Source organism: Pelodiscus sinensis, chromosome 5, assembly GCF_049634645.1.
Source record: "Pelodiscus sinensis isolate JC-2024 chromosome 5, ASM4963464v1, whole genome shotgun sequence".
Lineage (NCBI taxonomy): Eukaryota > Metazoa > Chordata > Testudines > Trionychidae > Pelodiscus > Pelodiscus sinensis.
Genome location: NC_134715.1, coordinates 73,789,245 through 73,807,668, shown reverse-complemented (window position 1 = coordinate 73,807,668; position 18,424 = coordinate 73,789,245). Strand labels below are relative to the sequence as shown.

Here is an 18,424-nt window from a genome sequence, read left to right as displayed (position 1 = left end):
CTGAGACCCCCGACCCTGAGCCCTGAGCTTACAATGGCCGTCCTGGGTCAGACCAAAGGTCCATCTAGCCCAGTAGCCTGTCTGCCGACAGCGGCCAACCCTAGGGACCCTGGAGGGGATGGACCGAAGACAATGACCAAGCCATTTGTCTCGTGCCATCCCTCTCCAGCCTTCCACAAACTTTGGGCAGGGACACCACTCCTACCCTCTGGCTAATAGGACTCCATGGACCCAACCTCCATAACTTGATCTCACTTCCCTTTAAACTCTGTTCTAGTTCTAGCCTTCACAACCTCCTGCAGCAAGGAGTTCCACAGGTTAACTATTTGCCTTGTCAAGAACAACTTTCTCTTACTAGTTTGAAGCCTGCTACCCATTCCTTTCCTTTGGTGTCCTCTAGTCCTTCTTTATGGGAACTCATGAAGAACTTTTCTGAATGCACCCTCTCCACCCAACCCCTGCTTTTAGAGACCTCTATCCTGTCCCCCCTCCGTCTCCTCTTTTCTAAGCTGAACAGTCCCAGTCTCTGTAGCCTCTCTTCATCTGGGACCTGTTCCCAACCCCTGATCATGTTAGTTGCCCTCCCCTCTCCCAGCCTTTCTCTTCCCCTCTCCCACCTCCTTTTCCCAGTCTCCCCCAGTTTTTTTCAATAAAGACAGAGTCAATGTTGGAAGAAACGTTATCTTTATTTTGTACATCAATAAGAAGGGGGGCTAGGGAAGGATAAGTGGAAGGGGGTGAGGGAGGAATGGGGCACGAGCCCCCGATGGGGAGGACTGGGCTGGCTCTGCGGGCTTCTGGGGGTGGAAGCTCTCCTGCAGCCCCCCAATTACTCCCTCTCCCCAGATGGCAGCCTGCGGCAAGTGCAGCCGGGCTGATGGCCGAGTGGTGTGATGTGCCCAGTGTGGGCACTCAGGGCACTCCAAGCCAGAACTTCTTTGCAAGCGGGGCACCCCTTAGAACTGTGTGTCCGGGGTGGGGGTCGGGACCCTTTAAGCACAGCCCTCGGCTAGCCTGAGACAGTATCTCCATGCTCTAAGTCCTCCTTTTATGCCCTGCCGGCACTGCTTCCGGCCATCATTAAGCCCTGTTCAGAGTCCACTCAATGTGGACTTACTAGTTCGAACTAGCAAAACGCTAGTTCGAACTAGTTTTTAGTTCTAGATGCGTTAGTTCGAACTAGCTTAGTTCGAATTAACTAATTCGAACTAAGTTAGTTCGAACTAGCGCTGTAGTGTAGACGTACCCCAAGAGAGGAAGGAGCATCTTCACGGGCAGGCTTGCAAACCTAGCGAGGAGGGCTTTGAACTAGGTTCGTTGGGGGACGGTGACCAAAACCCAGAGGTGAGAGGGAAAGTTGGATACCAGGAAGAAATGAAAAGAGGAACGAGCAAGAAAGGAGGACCCCTGATTCGAATGGAGAAGATAGGGCAATCAACTGATTAGCTGAGATGTTTGTACACTAATGCGAGAAGCCTGGGCAACAAACAGGGAGAACTGGAGGCCCTGGCCTAGTCCAAGAAATATGATAATTTTGGGATAACAGAGACTTGGTGGGATGACTCGCATGACTGGAGTGCTGTCATGGAAGGGTATAGACTGTTCAGGAACAACAAGCAGGGGAGAAAAGGAGAAGGAGTTGAACTATACCTAAAAGAGCACTATGATTACTCAGAACTCCAGTATATAGAGGAAGAAAAACCTGTTGAGAGTCTATGGGTTAAGTTTAGAGGTGCAAACAACAGCAGTGATGTTGTGGTTGGTGTCTACTACAGGCCACCAAATCAGGGGGATGAGGTAGATGAGGCTTTCTTCGGACAACTGAGAGAAGCTTCCAGATCGCAGGCCCTGGTTCTCATGGGATACTTTAATCACCCTAACATCTGTTGGGAAACCAATACGGCAGTACACAGGCAATCCAAGAAGTTTTTGGAGAATGTTGGGGATAACTTCTTGGTACAAGTGCTGAAGGATCCGACCAGGGGCCGTGCGTAGCTTGACCTTCTGGTCACAAACAGGGAGGAACTAATAGGGGACGTGGAGGTGGGTGACAACCTGGGAAGCAATGATCATGAGATGGTAGATTTCAGGATCCTGACCAAAGGAAGTAAAGAGAGTAGCAAAATACACAAGTTGGACTTCAGAAAAGCAGATTTTGACTCCCTCAGAAACCTGATGGGCAGAATCCCCTGGGATGCTAACATGAAGGGGAAAGGGGTCCAGGAGAGCTGGAAATATTTTAAAGAAGCCTTATTGATGGTACAGAAAGTAACCATCCCGATGCGTAGCAAGAGAGGAAAACATGGTAGGAGACCGGAGTGGCTTACAGGGGAAATCCTTGGTGAATTTAAGCACAAAAAGGAAGCTTACAAAAAGTGGAAACTTGGACAAATGGCCAGGGATGGGTTTAAATGTATAGTTCGAAAATGCCTGGGGGTTATCAGGAAGGCGAAAGCGCAATTGGAATTGTGACTGGCAAAGGATATGAAGGATAACAAGAAAGGTTTCTACAGGCATGTTAACAAGAAGGTGATCAGAGAGGGTGTGGGGCCCCTACTGGAGATAACCTAGTGACAGATGATATGGGGAAAAATGAAGTACTGAATGCTTATTTGCCTCTGTATTCACAGACAAGGTCGGCTTCCGGACTAATGCGCTAAGTGACGCAAGATGGAATGAAGATGGACAGCCCTTGGTGGATAAAGAACAGGTTAGGAATTATTTAGACAAGTTAAACATACACAAATCCATGCGTCTGGACTTAATGCATCCGAGAGTACTGAGGGAGTTGGCAAATGTCATTGAGGAGCCTTTGGCCATTATCTTTGAAAAATCGTGGTGATCAGGAGAGATCCTGGATGATTGGAAAAAGGCAAATGTAGTATCCATCTTCAAAAAAAAGGGAAGAAGAACGATCCAGGGAACTATAGGCCCATCAGTCTTACCTCGGTTCCTGGAAAAATCATAGAAGGGATCCTACTTTGAGGCACTTGGATGAGACGAAAGTGATTAGGAATAGTCAGCATGGATTCACAAAGGGTAAGTCATGCCTGACCAATCTGATTAGCTTCTATGATGAGGTAAATTGCTCTGTGGACATGGGAAAGTCAGTGGATGTGATATACCTTGACTTTAACAAGGCTTTTGATACGGTCTCCCATAATATTCTTGCCAATAAGTTAAGGAAATGTGGATTGGATAAATGGACTGTAAGATGGATAGAAAGCTGGCTAGAAGGCCGGGCCCAGCGGGTAGTGATCAACGGCTCGATGTCAGAATGGCAGTCAGTTTCTAGCAGAGTGCCCCAAGGTTAAGTTCTAGGACCGGTTTTGTTCAATATCTTTATTAATGATCTGGATGAGGATTGGATTGCACCCTCAGCAAGTTTGCACATGATGCTAAGCTAGGGGGAGAGGTAGATACGCTGGAGGGCAGGGATAGAGTCCAGAGTGACTTAGACAAATTGGAGGATTGGGCCACAAGAAATCTGATGAGGTTCAACAAGGACAAGTGTAGAGTCCTGCACTTGAGATGGAAGAATCCAAAGCATTGTTACAGGCTGGGGATCGAATGGCTTAGTAGCAGTTCTGCAGAAAAGGACCTGGGGATTACAGTGGATGAGAAGCTGGATATGAATCAACAGTGTGCCTTTGTAGCCAAGAAGGCTAATGGCATATTAGGTTGCATTAAGAGGAGCATTGCCAGTAGGTCCAGAGATGTGATTATTCCTCTTTATTTGGCTCTGGTGAGGCCACATCTGGAGTATTATGTCCAGTTCTGGGCCCCCAATTACAGGAAGGATATGGATGCATGTGAGAGGGTCCAGCAGAGGACAACCAAAATAATTAGGGGGCTGGAGCATATGCCCTACTAGGAGAGGCTGAGGGAGTTGTGTCTGTTTAGTCTGCAGAAGCAAAGAGTGAGGGGGGATTTGATAGCAGCCTTCAACTTCCTGAAGGGAGGTTCCAAAGAAGATGGAGAAAGGCTTTTATCAGTAGTGACAGATGGCAGAACAAGGTCTCAAGTTGTGGTGGGAGGGGTCCAGGTTGGATATTAGGAAAAGCTATTTCACTAGGAGAGGTGAAGCACTGGAATGGGTTACCTAGAGAAGTAGTGGAGTCTCCATCCGTAGCGGTTTTTAAGTCTAGGCTTGACAAAACCCTGGCTGGGTTGATTTAGTTGGGATTGGTCCTGCCTAGAGCAGGGGGCTGGACTTGATGACATTCTGAGGTCTTTTCCAGCTCTATGATTCCATGATTCTATGATTCTATGAATTAAGTTAACTTGAAGTAATGCTGTAGTGTAGACATACCCTTAAGTAGTAGGAAAATGACAGAGAACAAATGTTGTCCTATGTAAAAAAGCAGTATGTGCCCCTACAATTACAGACAGTCTCACAATGCACATGTCCAAGTGAGATAATTATGGCTGCCTGTGCAGCTTTAATTTGGCATTTCCTAAACTTCTGAGGGTTTGAGTTTGCAATTTAAAAAATGTACACACAAAACAATTTCATTAGAAGAAAAATCCTATATTTTGAAAAGGGCAAGCTTACAAAATAGAAATTCCATTATGTGGCATCATGTTGACATCATATGGGTTATCAGGAGTTTGAATTGTCAGATGCCCCATAAAGACCTTTGCCTCTTGGGCCAATGGAGCAACTGTAGCAGTAACAGGCTGTGATCTCCCATGTGGAGCAGCACTCCAAAGGTGCAAGGAACTGCCAGAAGGTTTCTTTTACAAATATTTTCTTACAGCAAAGGAATGGAAAGTCTCCGGAACCTTTCATTTTATTTCAAATTCTACAGTGTGCTCTCATGTACACAGACTCTTCTGCCCATTTTTCATAAGCATGACCTCTATTACATCTTACTTTCCATCCTGTCCATCTTCTAGATCCCTCTCTTTCATGCTCAATTTTTGTCCTAGTACTGTTCTCCACATTTAGCCAATGCTGACCTCTACTCCTTGGGCATCTCATTTCAGTTCTAGTTTCTTTAGCAAGCGAATCCTAATATTTCCATTATACTGCCCGTCTAGTTCCTGCTATCATTGCTAATCCCATTCTCTCTCCCCAAAAGCCTGGTCCAATCACAGTGTCCCTCCTATAGCAACTCACCCAAATCTCTTTGCCCAGCCATTTCCAAGTGCCTACTGGCTCATCATCTGTTCTTAATCTCCCTTCCCAAGTTCTGGTTCCCTGTGTATCACAGTCTCTAATTTCTCTCCCTTTTGCCTATCCAATTTGTGACTCCCCAACTCTCAGCTCCTATCCCTTCTTGTTTGAGTCCTTTCCCTCTGCCCTCCCTATTGGCTTTTTATCTCCTCTGCACTTGATTCAGGTAGCTTCCCCCTCCAGGCTGCCTAGACACCAATAAGGGTGACCTGAGAACACAGGAGCGAGACCACTTTTAGTGCTGGTCCTCCATCTGAGACCTAGCATGGCCTAGAAAAGTCAGGAATTGCAATTGCAGAGGAAGTCCTGGTGAACTGTGGGGAAATAAGCTGTAAAGATCTAGCAAGTCTCTATTAAACATGTAAGAACTGAAATTATTCATATTATTATAACTTGGCCAAATTTGGGAGCATTTATCAATGGAATGAAAAAAGGCCACCCTCTCTTCAAAATTTGAAGTCCCGCTCCAAAAAAATAGAGGCACTGAAGTTTTTTTTTAAAAAAAGGATGTCAGAACTTTTCAATATAGGTAGAACAATGCATCTTTTCCGTACCCTTGTACTTGGAAATGACTCAACTGTATGGAATGAAATTTTCCCAATAAAATAAATAATTCTCCCTGAGACAGTCCTGTGGAAAATTTCAGCTCAAATAGTTAAGGTTGGACAACGTTGTAAACAACTGAAAACAGAGTTCTATAATGGAAAGTGTCACGCATCAGGTGGTGCCCTGCATATTTAAAGTTCTTGTGTCTTAATTGATTCTTCTGATATAAAAAGGCAAACCTTTTATAACAGTATAACAGCCTTGTTTCTACCTTCTTGGATCGACCAATATAGAAGAAAGCAACTGAAAAATCCTCTAATGTTACTGTCAAGTAGAACTGCGTCATTTGTCACTGAAGATAAAACTAAGTAATGGCTCTTCAGGCCAGTCATTCAAGTGATCACATCCCAGTAGATATTTCTTTGTTCGGGATCTATATAAACATATTTTGAGTTTTTTCCTTCCATTCATATAGCTGGCCTTGCCCTAACTAATAGTAGAAATATCAGCCTTTAAGAATACAGATTTGCTTTGGCAATGAATCCCTTTGCAATAAATGCAAGAAACAGCCCCCTGGCAATGGGCATCATAATGTCTTCTGGCTTAGAACATTAAGTAGCTTTGCATGCTGATCATGTCTTGCTATATATGCAGTATCCAGAAGCTTCATTAACATTATGTATCATTTAACTTTGGAATTTGGCCAGAAATCAGACTTCAAAATAAATAATAGATCTGAAATTTTAGGAATTAATAGATCCAAATGGGTCATCATAAACTGTTGTCAGTTACATACATTTAAATTGTTAAAGGAATCCTTAAATATTTAAGAATAAATATTGTGGAGAAACAAAAACCTTTTAAAGGCAAATTATCCTCCAGTGTGAATAAAATAATAAAATCTTGGAAGAATGGAACAAATATGAAATTTCTTGGCTAGGTAGAGTAGACTTGGCAAAGAAGAATGTCCTCCCAGGGCTATTTTTTTTGTTTCATTGCATCCCTGTTGGTATCGCTGACACAACATTAAAAACATGGCAGGATGCACTATTAAAATTCATATGGTAACATCAAAGACAAAAGGGGAGTTCTGAAGTTGTGTATAAGCTTGGAGTGGATTAGCTTTCCCTAATTTGAATTGTCATCATGCATTACATTTAAAAGTTGTGATCAATTTGATTAACAATAGAACATTGAAACAATAGGTAAACTTTAACGTGACTGGAGCCCAAATATAGCTGTGTATAGTAACTGTTGGGTTAAAAAGTAACTCAGGTTATGAAAAACAAAAAAATCTATTCACCCAAGCACTTTATCAGCTTTAGACATATTTTTAAAATTCCTGTCAGTGAGGCCCTCTCCCTTAGCTATTTCCATTAATTATGAGCAATTTATCACTAGAAAATATCAAAGTGCCTGTTGTTGTATATAAGATCTGAGATTACTCCATTAACAACCCAGATGAAAAGATAGAAGAGCGATTTGGACAAATATATTGATCTGGATGAGTGGGTCTTTCTGGGAAAGGGGATATCTTCAATCTGCAAAGCTCATAAAGAATATTTCATATAAATTATTGCATTGATGGCATCTTACTCCAGTTAAAATTTATTATATTTTGGTTTACTTGGTAGGAACTGACATATTGTTGGGTAGGGAGAATAGCTCTGCACAAGGGGGAGAGATAGCTCAGTGGTCTAAGCATTGGCCTGCTAAACACAGAGTTGTAAATTCAATCCTTGAGGGGGCCATTTAGGAATCTGTCAGGGATGGTACCTGGTCCTTCTGTGAGGGCAGGGGATTGGTCCCTTCCAGCCCTATGAGATGGTATGTGGTGACTGAGTTCAGGAATTAGGCAGGGGGGAAGGGGAGAGAGAATTAATAAAGGTATATTATGACAATGTGCCAGCTTCCTCAAAAGCCTCTGCCCTGCTTCCTCAATGCTCCCATAATGGATCTACATTTTAAAGAGGAACAATGTTTTTTATAGTTACCAGCTAGACTTCTTATTGTACACTGGAAAAATTTAATTCCTCCTCCTATACAACTATGGTGTAGTAAAATATGGAATGTCTTTGCAATGGAAGAGTTTTCACTCAGAGCATGGAGTTGCACCCATAAATGTATCTAATTCATATTCATAGTAATCTCACCTATCATCCACGAATTTATCTAATTTTTTGAACCATGTTATAGTAGTTTTGGCCTTCACAACATCCCCTGGCAATAAGATCCACAGGCTGACTTTCTGTTGTGTAAAGAAATACTTCCTTCCAACCCCCGTATTTTAAATCTGATGCCTATTTATTTTATGGGGTTGACGCCTGGTTCTTGTTTTATATGAACACTTACTTTCTCCACACCATCCATGATTTTATACATGTTTCTCTTATTTCCTTCTTTTCCAAGCTGAATAGTCCCAGTCTTTTTAACGTCTCCTCAGATGGAAGCTGTTTTTGTTGCACTTGTCTATAAACTTTCTTGTTTTTAAATACAGGTTAGATCTTCTTGGTCCCAGCAGCTCCACCAAAGCTCCCAACAGCCCCACTGGCTTCCCTGCCTCACCAGCTGTAGGCTCCAGGTTCCTGTAGGCACTGCTGTCCCGTTGGCCAGCTAGTGATCTCAAGTCCTGCTAGGGATCTCAAGTCCAGCAACATCCATGGTGCTGCCAGACCATGAATGTTGCTGGACCAGACAGTCCCAGACCCACGGAGGTTCAACCAGCATATCTTACTTGATATGGGGACCAGAACTACATACACTAGACAATGTGTTAGCAAACCATGGCTTTATACAGTGGACTTTTGATGTTTACAGCATTGTGCATTAAGGTCTCTTCAAGATTTAAAGTCTATGAGTGCATATACAGAAGAGAAATGCCAATAAATTATTAGATATTTAGAAATTTGGTCACCTTTTTATGCTACAGAGAGGCGGAAGGCAGCAAAAAGTCTGGATCTCTAGGCAAGTTCTTTAAATATTGATATGAGCCTAAATAAGTAATAAGGAATGTACAATGTAGTATGTTAATACTAATAAAAAGCACTGTTAAAGCAAGGCATATCTGACAAAAAATAGAACCAGGGTGAAAAGCATTGAGTAAAAACCTAGGTCTACTGAAGTAACTTTTCTAATAATGTAAACTAAGCACCACATGCTGATAAAGATTCAGTACAAGTAGGATGATCATGTGCCCATGAAAACAGGACTTTTCCCCGTTTTGGTGTGGCTGGTGATTTTACAAAAAACACTAATAAACGTCCCACAAAAATGTTCAAGATTTCAAAACATTTTTACATTTGTATACATTTGTTTCAATTTTTTGAAACCATAATTGAAAATGGATTTTTAAATACTTTTATGAAGAAAATATAGAAAATATGAAAAAAAATGCTATAAAACATTTTTCCTGGTACAAGAAAACAATTTCCCGTGATACTAAAGTTTTGATCATAATTAATTATATGATCCCATAGAATTTTTATCACAGATCCCTGCCTCATACAATGAATGGTTGTTATTCAATAATTCTTTTTTATCTTCCTCATTTAATTGAATGGCAACTGGTCTTACATGCTGCATCCCATCCAAACCTTGCACTGAATACAACAAATTATTAAATTTATATTTAGTGGCATATCCATGGTGATGTTTTAGAATGCTTCAGAAATATTTATGACTCCCCAAGAGATTAGGTAGTATTATAATTCCAATTTCATAGCTGGCGAATTGAGGAACATAGAAATTAAATTCAAAATTGTCACAGAAGTATCTACTAATAATGAGAGCTCAACTTGGGAGGATCTGATTTTTCAAAGTACAGTATACTTCTGATAATCCGGCACCTTTTGGACCTTGGTGGAGCCGGATTATCAGATTTGCTGGAGAATAGGGAGATCTGGTACAACTGCAAGGCTTAACAGCTGGCCAGGACACAATCTCACTCCCTCTCCCCTCCCCTTTCCTCTTTGAGTCTCTCTCCTCTATGCTGTAACCTGATCCTCCTCTCCCTCCCCTCTCCTTTCCCCTTTGCTGAAGCAAAATGCTCTTCTTCATACTGTAACAGGATCCCACTCCCCCCCCATGCTCCGTCTAGTTACAGGCAGCACGTGCACTGAGCAGCAAGCTTTTTAATCAGCTGGTCAGGAGAGGTTAGCATTTTGATGCTGGAGTATCAGGAGTGCCGAACAGTTGGATGCCAGACTATCGGAGTTTTACTGTAGTATGCAAAGTGAATTTCTAAAGCACTTTATATGTTCAAAGCATAACTCCAATAGACTTGAGTTGTAGCTGTGAACAGAGTACTTTTCTAAATCTGGTCCCAGTTTTCTCACATCAAGCATGGTAGGTATGAGGAATAAACTATTAGAGGATCTGATGAATGCGAAGTTTTAGAAGCATGGAGTAATCAAATACTTTTATATTGAGATGTAACAGATGCTTTGGACACATGGAGTATCCAAAGACTACTGTATCAACTTTATCAGTGTTACATTTATCTTATTATGGGCTACCTAGTGATTGTCTTCCTAGCTCAATGGATAAAGTAAATGATGTTTTGCATAGGAACATGTGTCACAGGAAGTGGGAAGGTGTGAAAGATGGGATACTAATTAATGCAAATTCGTAATGGAGGTAACAAGTCTGTGGCATTTCCACCTTCTGGGGGAAATAGCATGCAGTGTTTTGACATGATACCTGACAAAGAGGCATGCTTAACAAAGAATAAAAAACTGTATAAACACATAGCCCTGATCTGGGTGGGATGTTTATTCAAACATGAACATTAGATTGTGACCAAGCAACAGGTCCTGCAGAGAAGCTGAACTACTTAAAAAAATAAAACAAACAACAACAAATAGTCTAGCAGCACCTTAAAGACTAACAAAACATGGAGATGGCGTCATGAGTCTCCATGGGCACAACACACTTCAGATGAAAGCTTTTGAATTACTTTAAAACCTATGTGGAAGCTAGGCATTCATGCGAGCATGTCAAAACACTGCATGCTATTTCCCCCAGAATGTGAAAATGCCACAGACTTGTTTTTAAATACAGCCCAAAGTTATCAGAGTTATAAACAATTGAAAACAACATTTTAGGTGGAAAGTGTCAGGTAACCTTAAATACAAGCAGTGCCACCTGGAATCAATAAATAATTGTATCAGCAATTCTGACATCCCCACTATCAGAACCTCCCAAGAGCCTACCTACTATAATAGTCTTCAAAACAGTTTTTCTCTTCATTCAGGAAGAAAGAGGATGGTACATAAGAACATAAGAACGGCCATATTGGGTCAGACCAATGGTCCATCTAGCATCTGTATCCTGTCTGCCGACAGTGGCCAGTGCCAGGTTCCCCAGAGGGGGTGGACTGAAAACAATGATCAAGGAATTTATCTCCTGCCATCCTTCTCCAACCTTTGACAAACAGAGGCCAGGGGCACCATTCCTTACCCCCTGGCTAATAGCCTTTCTGGACCTAACCTCCATGAATTTGTTTAGCTCTTTTTAAAACTTTGTTATAGTCCTAGCCTTCACAGCCTCCTCTGGCAAGGAGTTCCACAGGTTGACTGTGCGCTGTGTGAAAAAGAACTTTCTTTTATTAGTTTTAAACCTGCTACCCATTAATTTCATTTGGTGTCCTCTAGTTCTTATATTATGGGAACAAGTAAATAACTTTACCTTATTTACCCTCTCCATACCACTCATGATTTTATATACCTCTATCATATCTCCCCTCAGTCTTTTCTTTTCTAAACTTAAAAGTCCCAGTTTCTTTAGCCTCTCCTCGTATGGGACCTGTTCCAAACCCCTAATCATTTCAGTTGCCCTTTTCTGAACCTTTTCTAATGCCAAAATATCGTTTTCAGGGAGAGGAGACCACATCTGTAAGCAGTATTCAAGATGTGGGCATACTATAGTTTTGTATAGGGGCCGTAAGATATTCTTCATCTTTTTTTCTATCCCTTTTTTAAGAATTCCTAGTATCCTATTTCCTTTTTTTGACTGCTGCTGCACACTGCATGGATGTTTTCAGAGAACTATCCACGATGACTCCAAGATCTCTTTCCTGATTAGTTGCAGCTAAATTAACCCCTATCATATTATATGTATAGTTGGGGTTATTTTTTCCAATACAAATTACTTTACATTTATCCACATTAAATTTCATTTGCCATTTTGTTGCCCAATCACTTAGTTTGGTGAGATCTTTCTGAAGTTCTTCACAGTCTGCTTTGGTCTTGACTATCTTGAATAGTTTAGTATCATCTGCAAACTTTGCCACTGTACTGCTTACCCCTTTCTCTAGATTGTTTATGAATAAGTTGAATAGGATTTGTCCTAGGACTGACCTTTGGGGAACACGACTAGTTACATCTCTCCATTTTGAAAATTACCATTTATTCCTACCCTTTATTTCCTGTCTTTTAACCAGCTCTCAATCCATGAAAGGATCTTCCCTCTTATCCCACGATAACCTAATTTACACAAGAGTCTTTGGTGAGGGGCCTTGTCAAATACTTTCTGGAAATCTAAGTACACTATATCTACTGGATCCCCCTTGTCCGAATGTTTGTTAACCCCTTCAAAGAACTCTAATAGATTAGGGAGACATGATTTCCCTTTACAGAAACCATGTTGACTTTTGCCCAACAAATTACGTTCTTCTATATGTCTGACAATTTTATTCTTTACTATTGTTTCAACTAATTTGCCTGGTACTGACGTTAGTCTGATGGTAGAAGGTTCGTAGCCGAGGTGAAGGAATGGGTACCATTTCCCCCTTGTCCTTATCAGGTATAAAAAGCTTCCTCGATCCTGCATTATTTAAGCCACTGGGACTTTTCCCACTTACCAGTATGGAATCAGGATCAAATCCTTAGCACAGAAAGCCATGGCAATCTGGTATTGTCATGTTATTATAGGTAATTTGGAGATATGTGAAACTTACAGAACTACAAGTTGAAAGCATATTTGGATAAACCACAGACAGATTAGTAATTAACTATTCAGTTTCAAGATGAGAGGAAGCATTTCATGGAGCTCCACAGGGGGCAGTTCTGCAACCAATACTATTCAATATTTATTCTTCATTAACAAGCTGGTGGATGCTATGCTGATCAAGTTCACAGACAATATGCAGCTGAGCATGATCACAAATGCTTTTGAAGAACAGAAATAAAATATAGAATGATTTTGAGAAATAGACTAAAATCAACAGGATGTGACCCAGGGGAGGGAGGGAGGGAGACTTGAGTAAATTGTACTATAAAGAAGTGCTTAGCCTCAATAGTAGCTAATAAACAACATTCTATTCCTCCAAAAAGGAATTGTATCACCTCTAATTGAATAAGGTGAGAGATTTCAGGTTTGCATTAAAGCAATAAGGCTTATCTAGGATACTAGTTTACTGTTTGCACATTTCTAAGTTTATACGCTGGGAGCCGTGGGGACCATGCCTGCAAATGGTCAGTATAAACACAATGTCTCATGGCCTGCCATCTGGATTGCCATGATGGGCAGCATGCTAAAGGTTGCTGACCCCTGAGGTAGACTGTAAGGCAATGTCTACACTACCAGGTTTTTGTGCAAAAACAACTGATTTTGTGCAAAAACCTGCAGAGCATCCACACTTCAAATGCATTTTTGTGCAAGAAAATGTGCAGTAAAATGGCAGAACAGAGGGCTTTTTGCTGTGTAGGTATATCTCTTTCTAGCAAGGAATAACTCCTTTTTGCACAAGAACACTCAACATGGGTTTCTTGTGCAAAAAGACCCTATCAGAGAAAGTACAGGTGCTCTAATGGCCATTCTGTGAAGGGTAATCAGAACTTTCTTGCACAAGCGTGTCCATGCAATGTGGACACTCTTGCGCAAAAGCACATTGCCTTTGCCATGCACTTTTGAGGTGTGGACGCACTTTTTTGCAAAAATCTTTTGCGGAAGATCTCTTCCGCAAAAAACTTCTTGAGCAAAAACCCTGCAGTATAGACAAAGCCTGAGACAACAGCTTCAGTGGTGTTACTCAGAGCACACCTTCTGCACAATATAAATGTACCAATGTTGCCCCAGACATTTTCTTTGAGATTGGCAGACTATGGAACCTTTTTATTCCTGGACTAAATTACTGGTTTACAGTAAAAAAAAACAAAAAAAAAAACCTGACTGACTGTAAGCAAGTAAACAACATTATCAACAGTCCTGATCACAGATTCGGAGGAATTGCCACTCAGTTAAGCATGTTCTTTACATTACATTATGAAGAGTAGTTGTTCTCCTGATGACTATGATTGGTTGTAAAGAGACATTACTCCAGACCTAATTATGCAAATCTCAGAATAGAATGAGGGAGAGGATTAAGGACAATTAGTAACAAACAGGAAATGAAAGGTCATCTACTTAAAACACCTGTACAGTGCTTCAGCATGCTCTCTCCTCTGCCAGTTCCTCTACCTCTTCTCCTTTTGGCATCCTCAGCAGGCAACTTTCTCTCTCTGAATAGGCAGGTCTTACACAGAGCAAAGAGTCATGGCCTCCCACAACTTACACATTTCATAGGTAGATATTTTTGTAGGCTAGTGTACTAAGAATACCTATATATCATTAAATCTTGAACAGAGCAAAAATTTAGCACTAGGCTTTCAAGTCTAAAATACCTTGAAATCATACCCAAGGACTCCTGTATTGGAAAAACAATTGAAATATATACATCTCATTATTATTTTTGAAATTATGCTGCCAGTTTAGTATATCAAATTTTTTAATAGAAGCGATGATGAAAAGGAAAATCACAATAGTACAAAAGCAAACAGCTCTTTACAGTTTGATATTTTAGAATGATGTTTTTATTTGAATAATATTTTTAGGGAGTGTTTACAGACTGAATAGAGACTGGGATTTAGATGGACTTTATTATACCACTTGCATATCTGAGTGGCAAAATTCAGTGCAGAAACACCTACAGGCCAGATTCTGCCACCCTTATTAATGCTGAGTGTTACCTTATTCTGTGTGAAGTCCCTTTGATTTCAGTGAGAGAATGAGACAACCCATGAGAAAAAGTCCTACAAAATGTGAGGAAGGGTGCAGAATGTAGCTGTTTTCTTTAAGAACCTGTAACAGAATGACACTGCCAGCATGAAAAAACCTAATCTGTTAGTAGCTATTGATTCTGCTGGGATAGGGTTACATGGTTTTTCCTGACTTACTGAGGCAGATGTCTGGTTATATGACCTAGCCATAAGGGAAGTGCGAGTGATGCTTTGTAGGAGGAAATATGCAGGATGTGGACTAAGTAGTCTTGAGAGAGAAACTTTAGGAATACCAAAATCGGTGGAGGAGGTTTGAAATGACTTATTACGAATCTTTTTTGCTAATAATGACAACTTAGGAAAGAGAGGGTTCAGTGTTTTGGGTCTACTAAAGTGTGCAGACTTTGTTCAGTAGTAGAATGGGAAAGACATATACAGTACTCATAATTCTGTTAGTAAATGAACTGAGTAAGTAAGCTAATTTTCCTTCAATTTTTACATAGGATTAATATCAACAAAACACCCACGTGCATAAAAACTGCTACATATATTTCATTAATATGCATAGTAAATGTTTTTCTTCTTTTCCATAAAAATGCTCTGAAATGAATTATGTACAATCTACAAGTTCCCAAATATTTCTAAATAGAGTTCCATGGTGATTAAGAACCCCCCCAAAAAGTATGAGTATATACTATTGAGAGGAGAAGATTATGTTCTCATAAAAGAAAGCTCGGATGATGTATTACATCCTAATATTCTTGTGTCTTTCTACATGTATATATTGTAATCATTCCCTTCCATGTCTGCCTTCAGTTCCTTCAATGAATTGGGTAATAGACACCTCCAGCTGTTTCTTTTACAATGTGTTTTAATTTAAAATGAATACAAATATTGTATCTTTATTCATTATGAAGTAATATAGAGATAATTATGCTGTCCTGATTCCAAGACTAAGGCTCTGTTGTTCTTTTACCACAATCCCTGTGCTGTTCCATCTTTTTTAAACTTTGAGAAAGCAGAACCTTTCAACTGAAATATAGCTTTGGAATGATATTTCTCTCTCCCCCCTTCAATTATTCTTCATAGGAGTCTCTGTAACATTACCTTATAATGTTGAATTCCTATTCTTTTAGCTTCAGCCACAAAAATATCACCCCCACTGTAAGATTTATTTTTACTTTTGAAAAATGTAAATGTGATCATTAGCTTGGCACATAAAATAAACTTGAAGAAAAAAACCACCACTGTCCTGCTGTTTGCCAGAATGTTTAAAAACTGCTAAGGCTTCCTTTCTTCTCTTCCTTCCATGTAATGAGAAAAGACAAGAGATTAGAAGCCTCATAGACGTTTGGATTTTTTTCTCTTATTTGGAAGACAGATTGCATTTTTAGTATCCAAAACTGACAGGGCTACAAAGCTTGTAAAATGGACTTCTGGATGTTTGAACAAAGTGACCAATCTAAAGCCCACAGGGAAGGTAGACTGTGAACTTGTGATTGATCTTGCTCATACTGTGGGAGAGGTCTCTTGCCGCTTTCAGCATATTGCTGAAATGCATAAGCATAACTTTCCTATGTTAGTGCTCAAGCAATTACTTTACAGTCACGATTTTGTGTTTTCTTCCTAATTTCACAAGGAATTTGAATGAATTATTCTGCTTGTTATTGTTAAAGACACAGATCAATTTATCTTTGGGCTTGCCTATAAAAATCTCTTCAAGGGAGAAGCAACTGCAATAAAGTATAGCTTTTAAAGAAAGACTGACACGGAACCCTCAAATATTGCTCGAAACCACAATAGGTATTATGAAAGTCAAAGAAAAGAGGCTCAGAAAACGTATTCTTTTGTCCTTCAGAAAAATGAAGATTCACTTAAAAAAAAAAAGAGAGAGAGAAAACCATTTCCTTAGATGAAAATCTCATCAAAGGGCCTGATCCAAGTGAAGCCAAAGGAGACCTCCATGTATTTTAAACTGCATAGAATCAAGTCAACTAGCACATGTGACAGTGTTGAACACATATAGCATACACATTTTATCTTAATTATAGTATTTTAGCATTACATGAGCAACCTACATCCATCCCACACTTTCTTCTTTTTTTTTTTGTGGGAGGGAGGATCTGAACAAGACCTATTATTTAAGATGAGAGAGTAAAAGTAAGAACTAGATTGTATTTCTGGGGCAAGCATCACATACCTAGTCAAACTAGAATAAAGCTCCCAGTATAAACAGCTTTTATAAATGTCATTGAAACTTCTTAGATAAATATAGTAATACTGTAGACTTCAGTGATTTCAAAAGCATCTAGTCATTCCAAGGCCATCTTCTCAATATGACATAATGCATGATATTTCTGAAGCTGTGGGGAAAAAAAGACATTGCCTGAGGAAGTAAAACAGAGTCACTTTTCACACAGGTATGCTATTTCATGACTGTCAGGTGGAAATTCTTCTGGATTAATGCTTTATAATTCTCATATGGCTGATGCTTTAGAACTTCAAAGTGCAGTAGAACATTTCAAATTTTCTTCGGCCCATGAGGAAAAATCTTTTCATTGAAAGCTGCTGTCAATTGGAAACTTGCATTTAACACTATACAACGACTATACATTTTATGAAGATTAAAATTATGTAGAGATGTCCTGGCAAAGCAAGTCACCCACTGTAACAATGAATATTACACAGAGCTATTTTCTGTATCCTTTTCTTTTCCAATGAAAAAGTCTTCTAAATTATTTTTTTAAAATTTTAAATCAGAGTATTCAGGTATAACAGTGTTTCCTTTAACTAGTAAGGACTAAACATACTGAGTCTGAAAAGATAAGCAGTCAGTAAGTTTTATGAAGAAAATGACATGAAAATCAATATGTGGTTTCTGATGAAGAGACTTACTACACTTTTAATTTGAAGCTTAATAGTGGTAAGTTGTGAATAAAGAAGTTGCCTATTTAAAAATAATCTGTTTGCTATAAAACTGGAACCATCCCTAGTTATCTAATACTTCAAGAAACAGTGTATTAGCACCCTCACTGAATCCGTGTGAAGCTGGCCCCCTTTGGCACTAAAAGAGTTCTTTGAACCATAGAACAGATGTAATGAAAATTGGTTCCATTAAATGCAGCTGGCAAATTACAAACTGAAAAATTAATGCACCACACCGTGACTCTGGAGGCTAGAATGAATCAAGGTGTGGTTGCCAGATGCTAACACTTTTTTATTAAAAGAAACTATACTGTCTTAAAAACATCTACTAAAACAGCAATTATCATTGCACACAAATATTAAAATTAAGGCAGCAAGAACAAGAAAATGCACAGGAATGGCCATTCCTTAATTTTTAACATGGTCATTACATCATAGAAGAATATTCATCTCAGAAGCATGTACTATCAAATATATTACTTACATATTTAGGCCCTGATCCTGCATTTGGAACTCTGCACTCATGCGGAAGGCATTGCCATGACTACGGCTCTATGTAAATTCAGAATTCTAGAACTGGTGTACATGGGAAGAAATTCTGAAATTCTTTATTAATTACTATTTCCTTGGAAATGGGCTAAACTAATTTGAAATAAAGTGTGTCTATAGGTGCAGTTAATCCCTGTAATCGAAACCCACTATATTCTGGATTAATGTTCACGACTAAACAAGCCTTTAG

The 18,424-nt window shown here is 39.8% G+C and overlaps 1 protein-coding gene across 2 annotated transcripts in view; it reads right to left on the bottom strand.

The window, feature by feature from the left end:
• TENM3 (teneurin transmembrane protein 3) overlaps nt 1–18,424 on the bottom strand; it is a 2,294,790-nt gene that overhangs the window by 1,173,411 nt on the left and 1,102,955 nt on the right. The window lies entirely within an intron of this gene.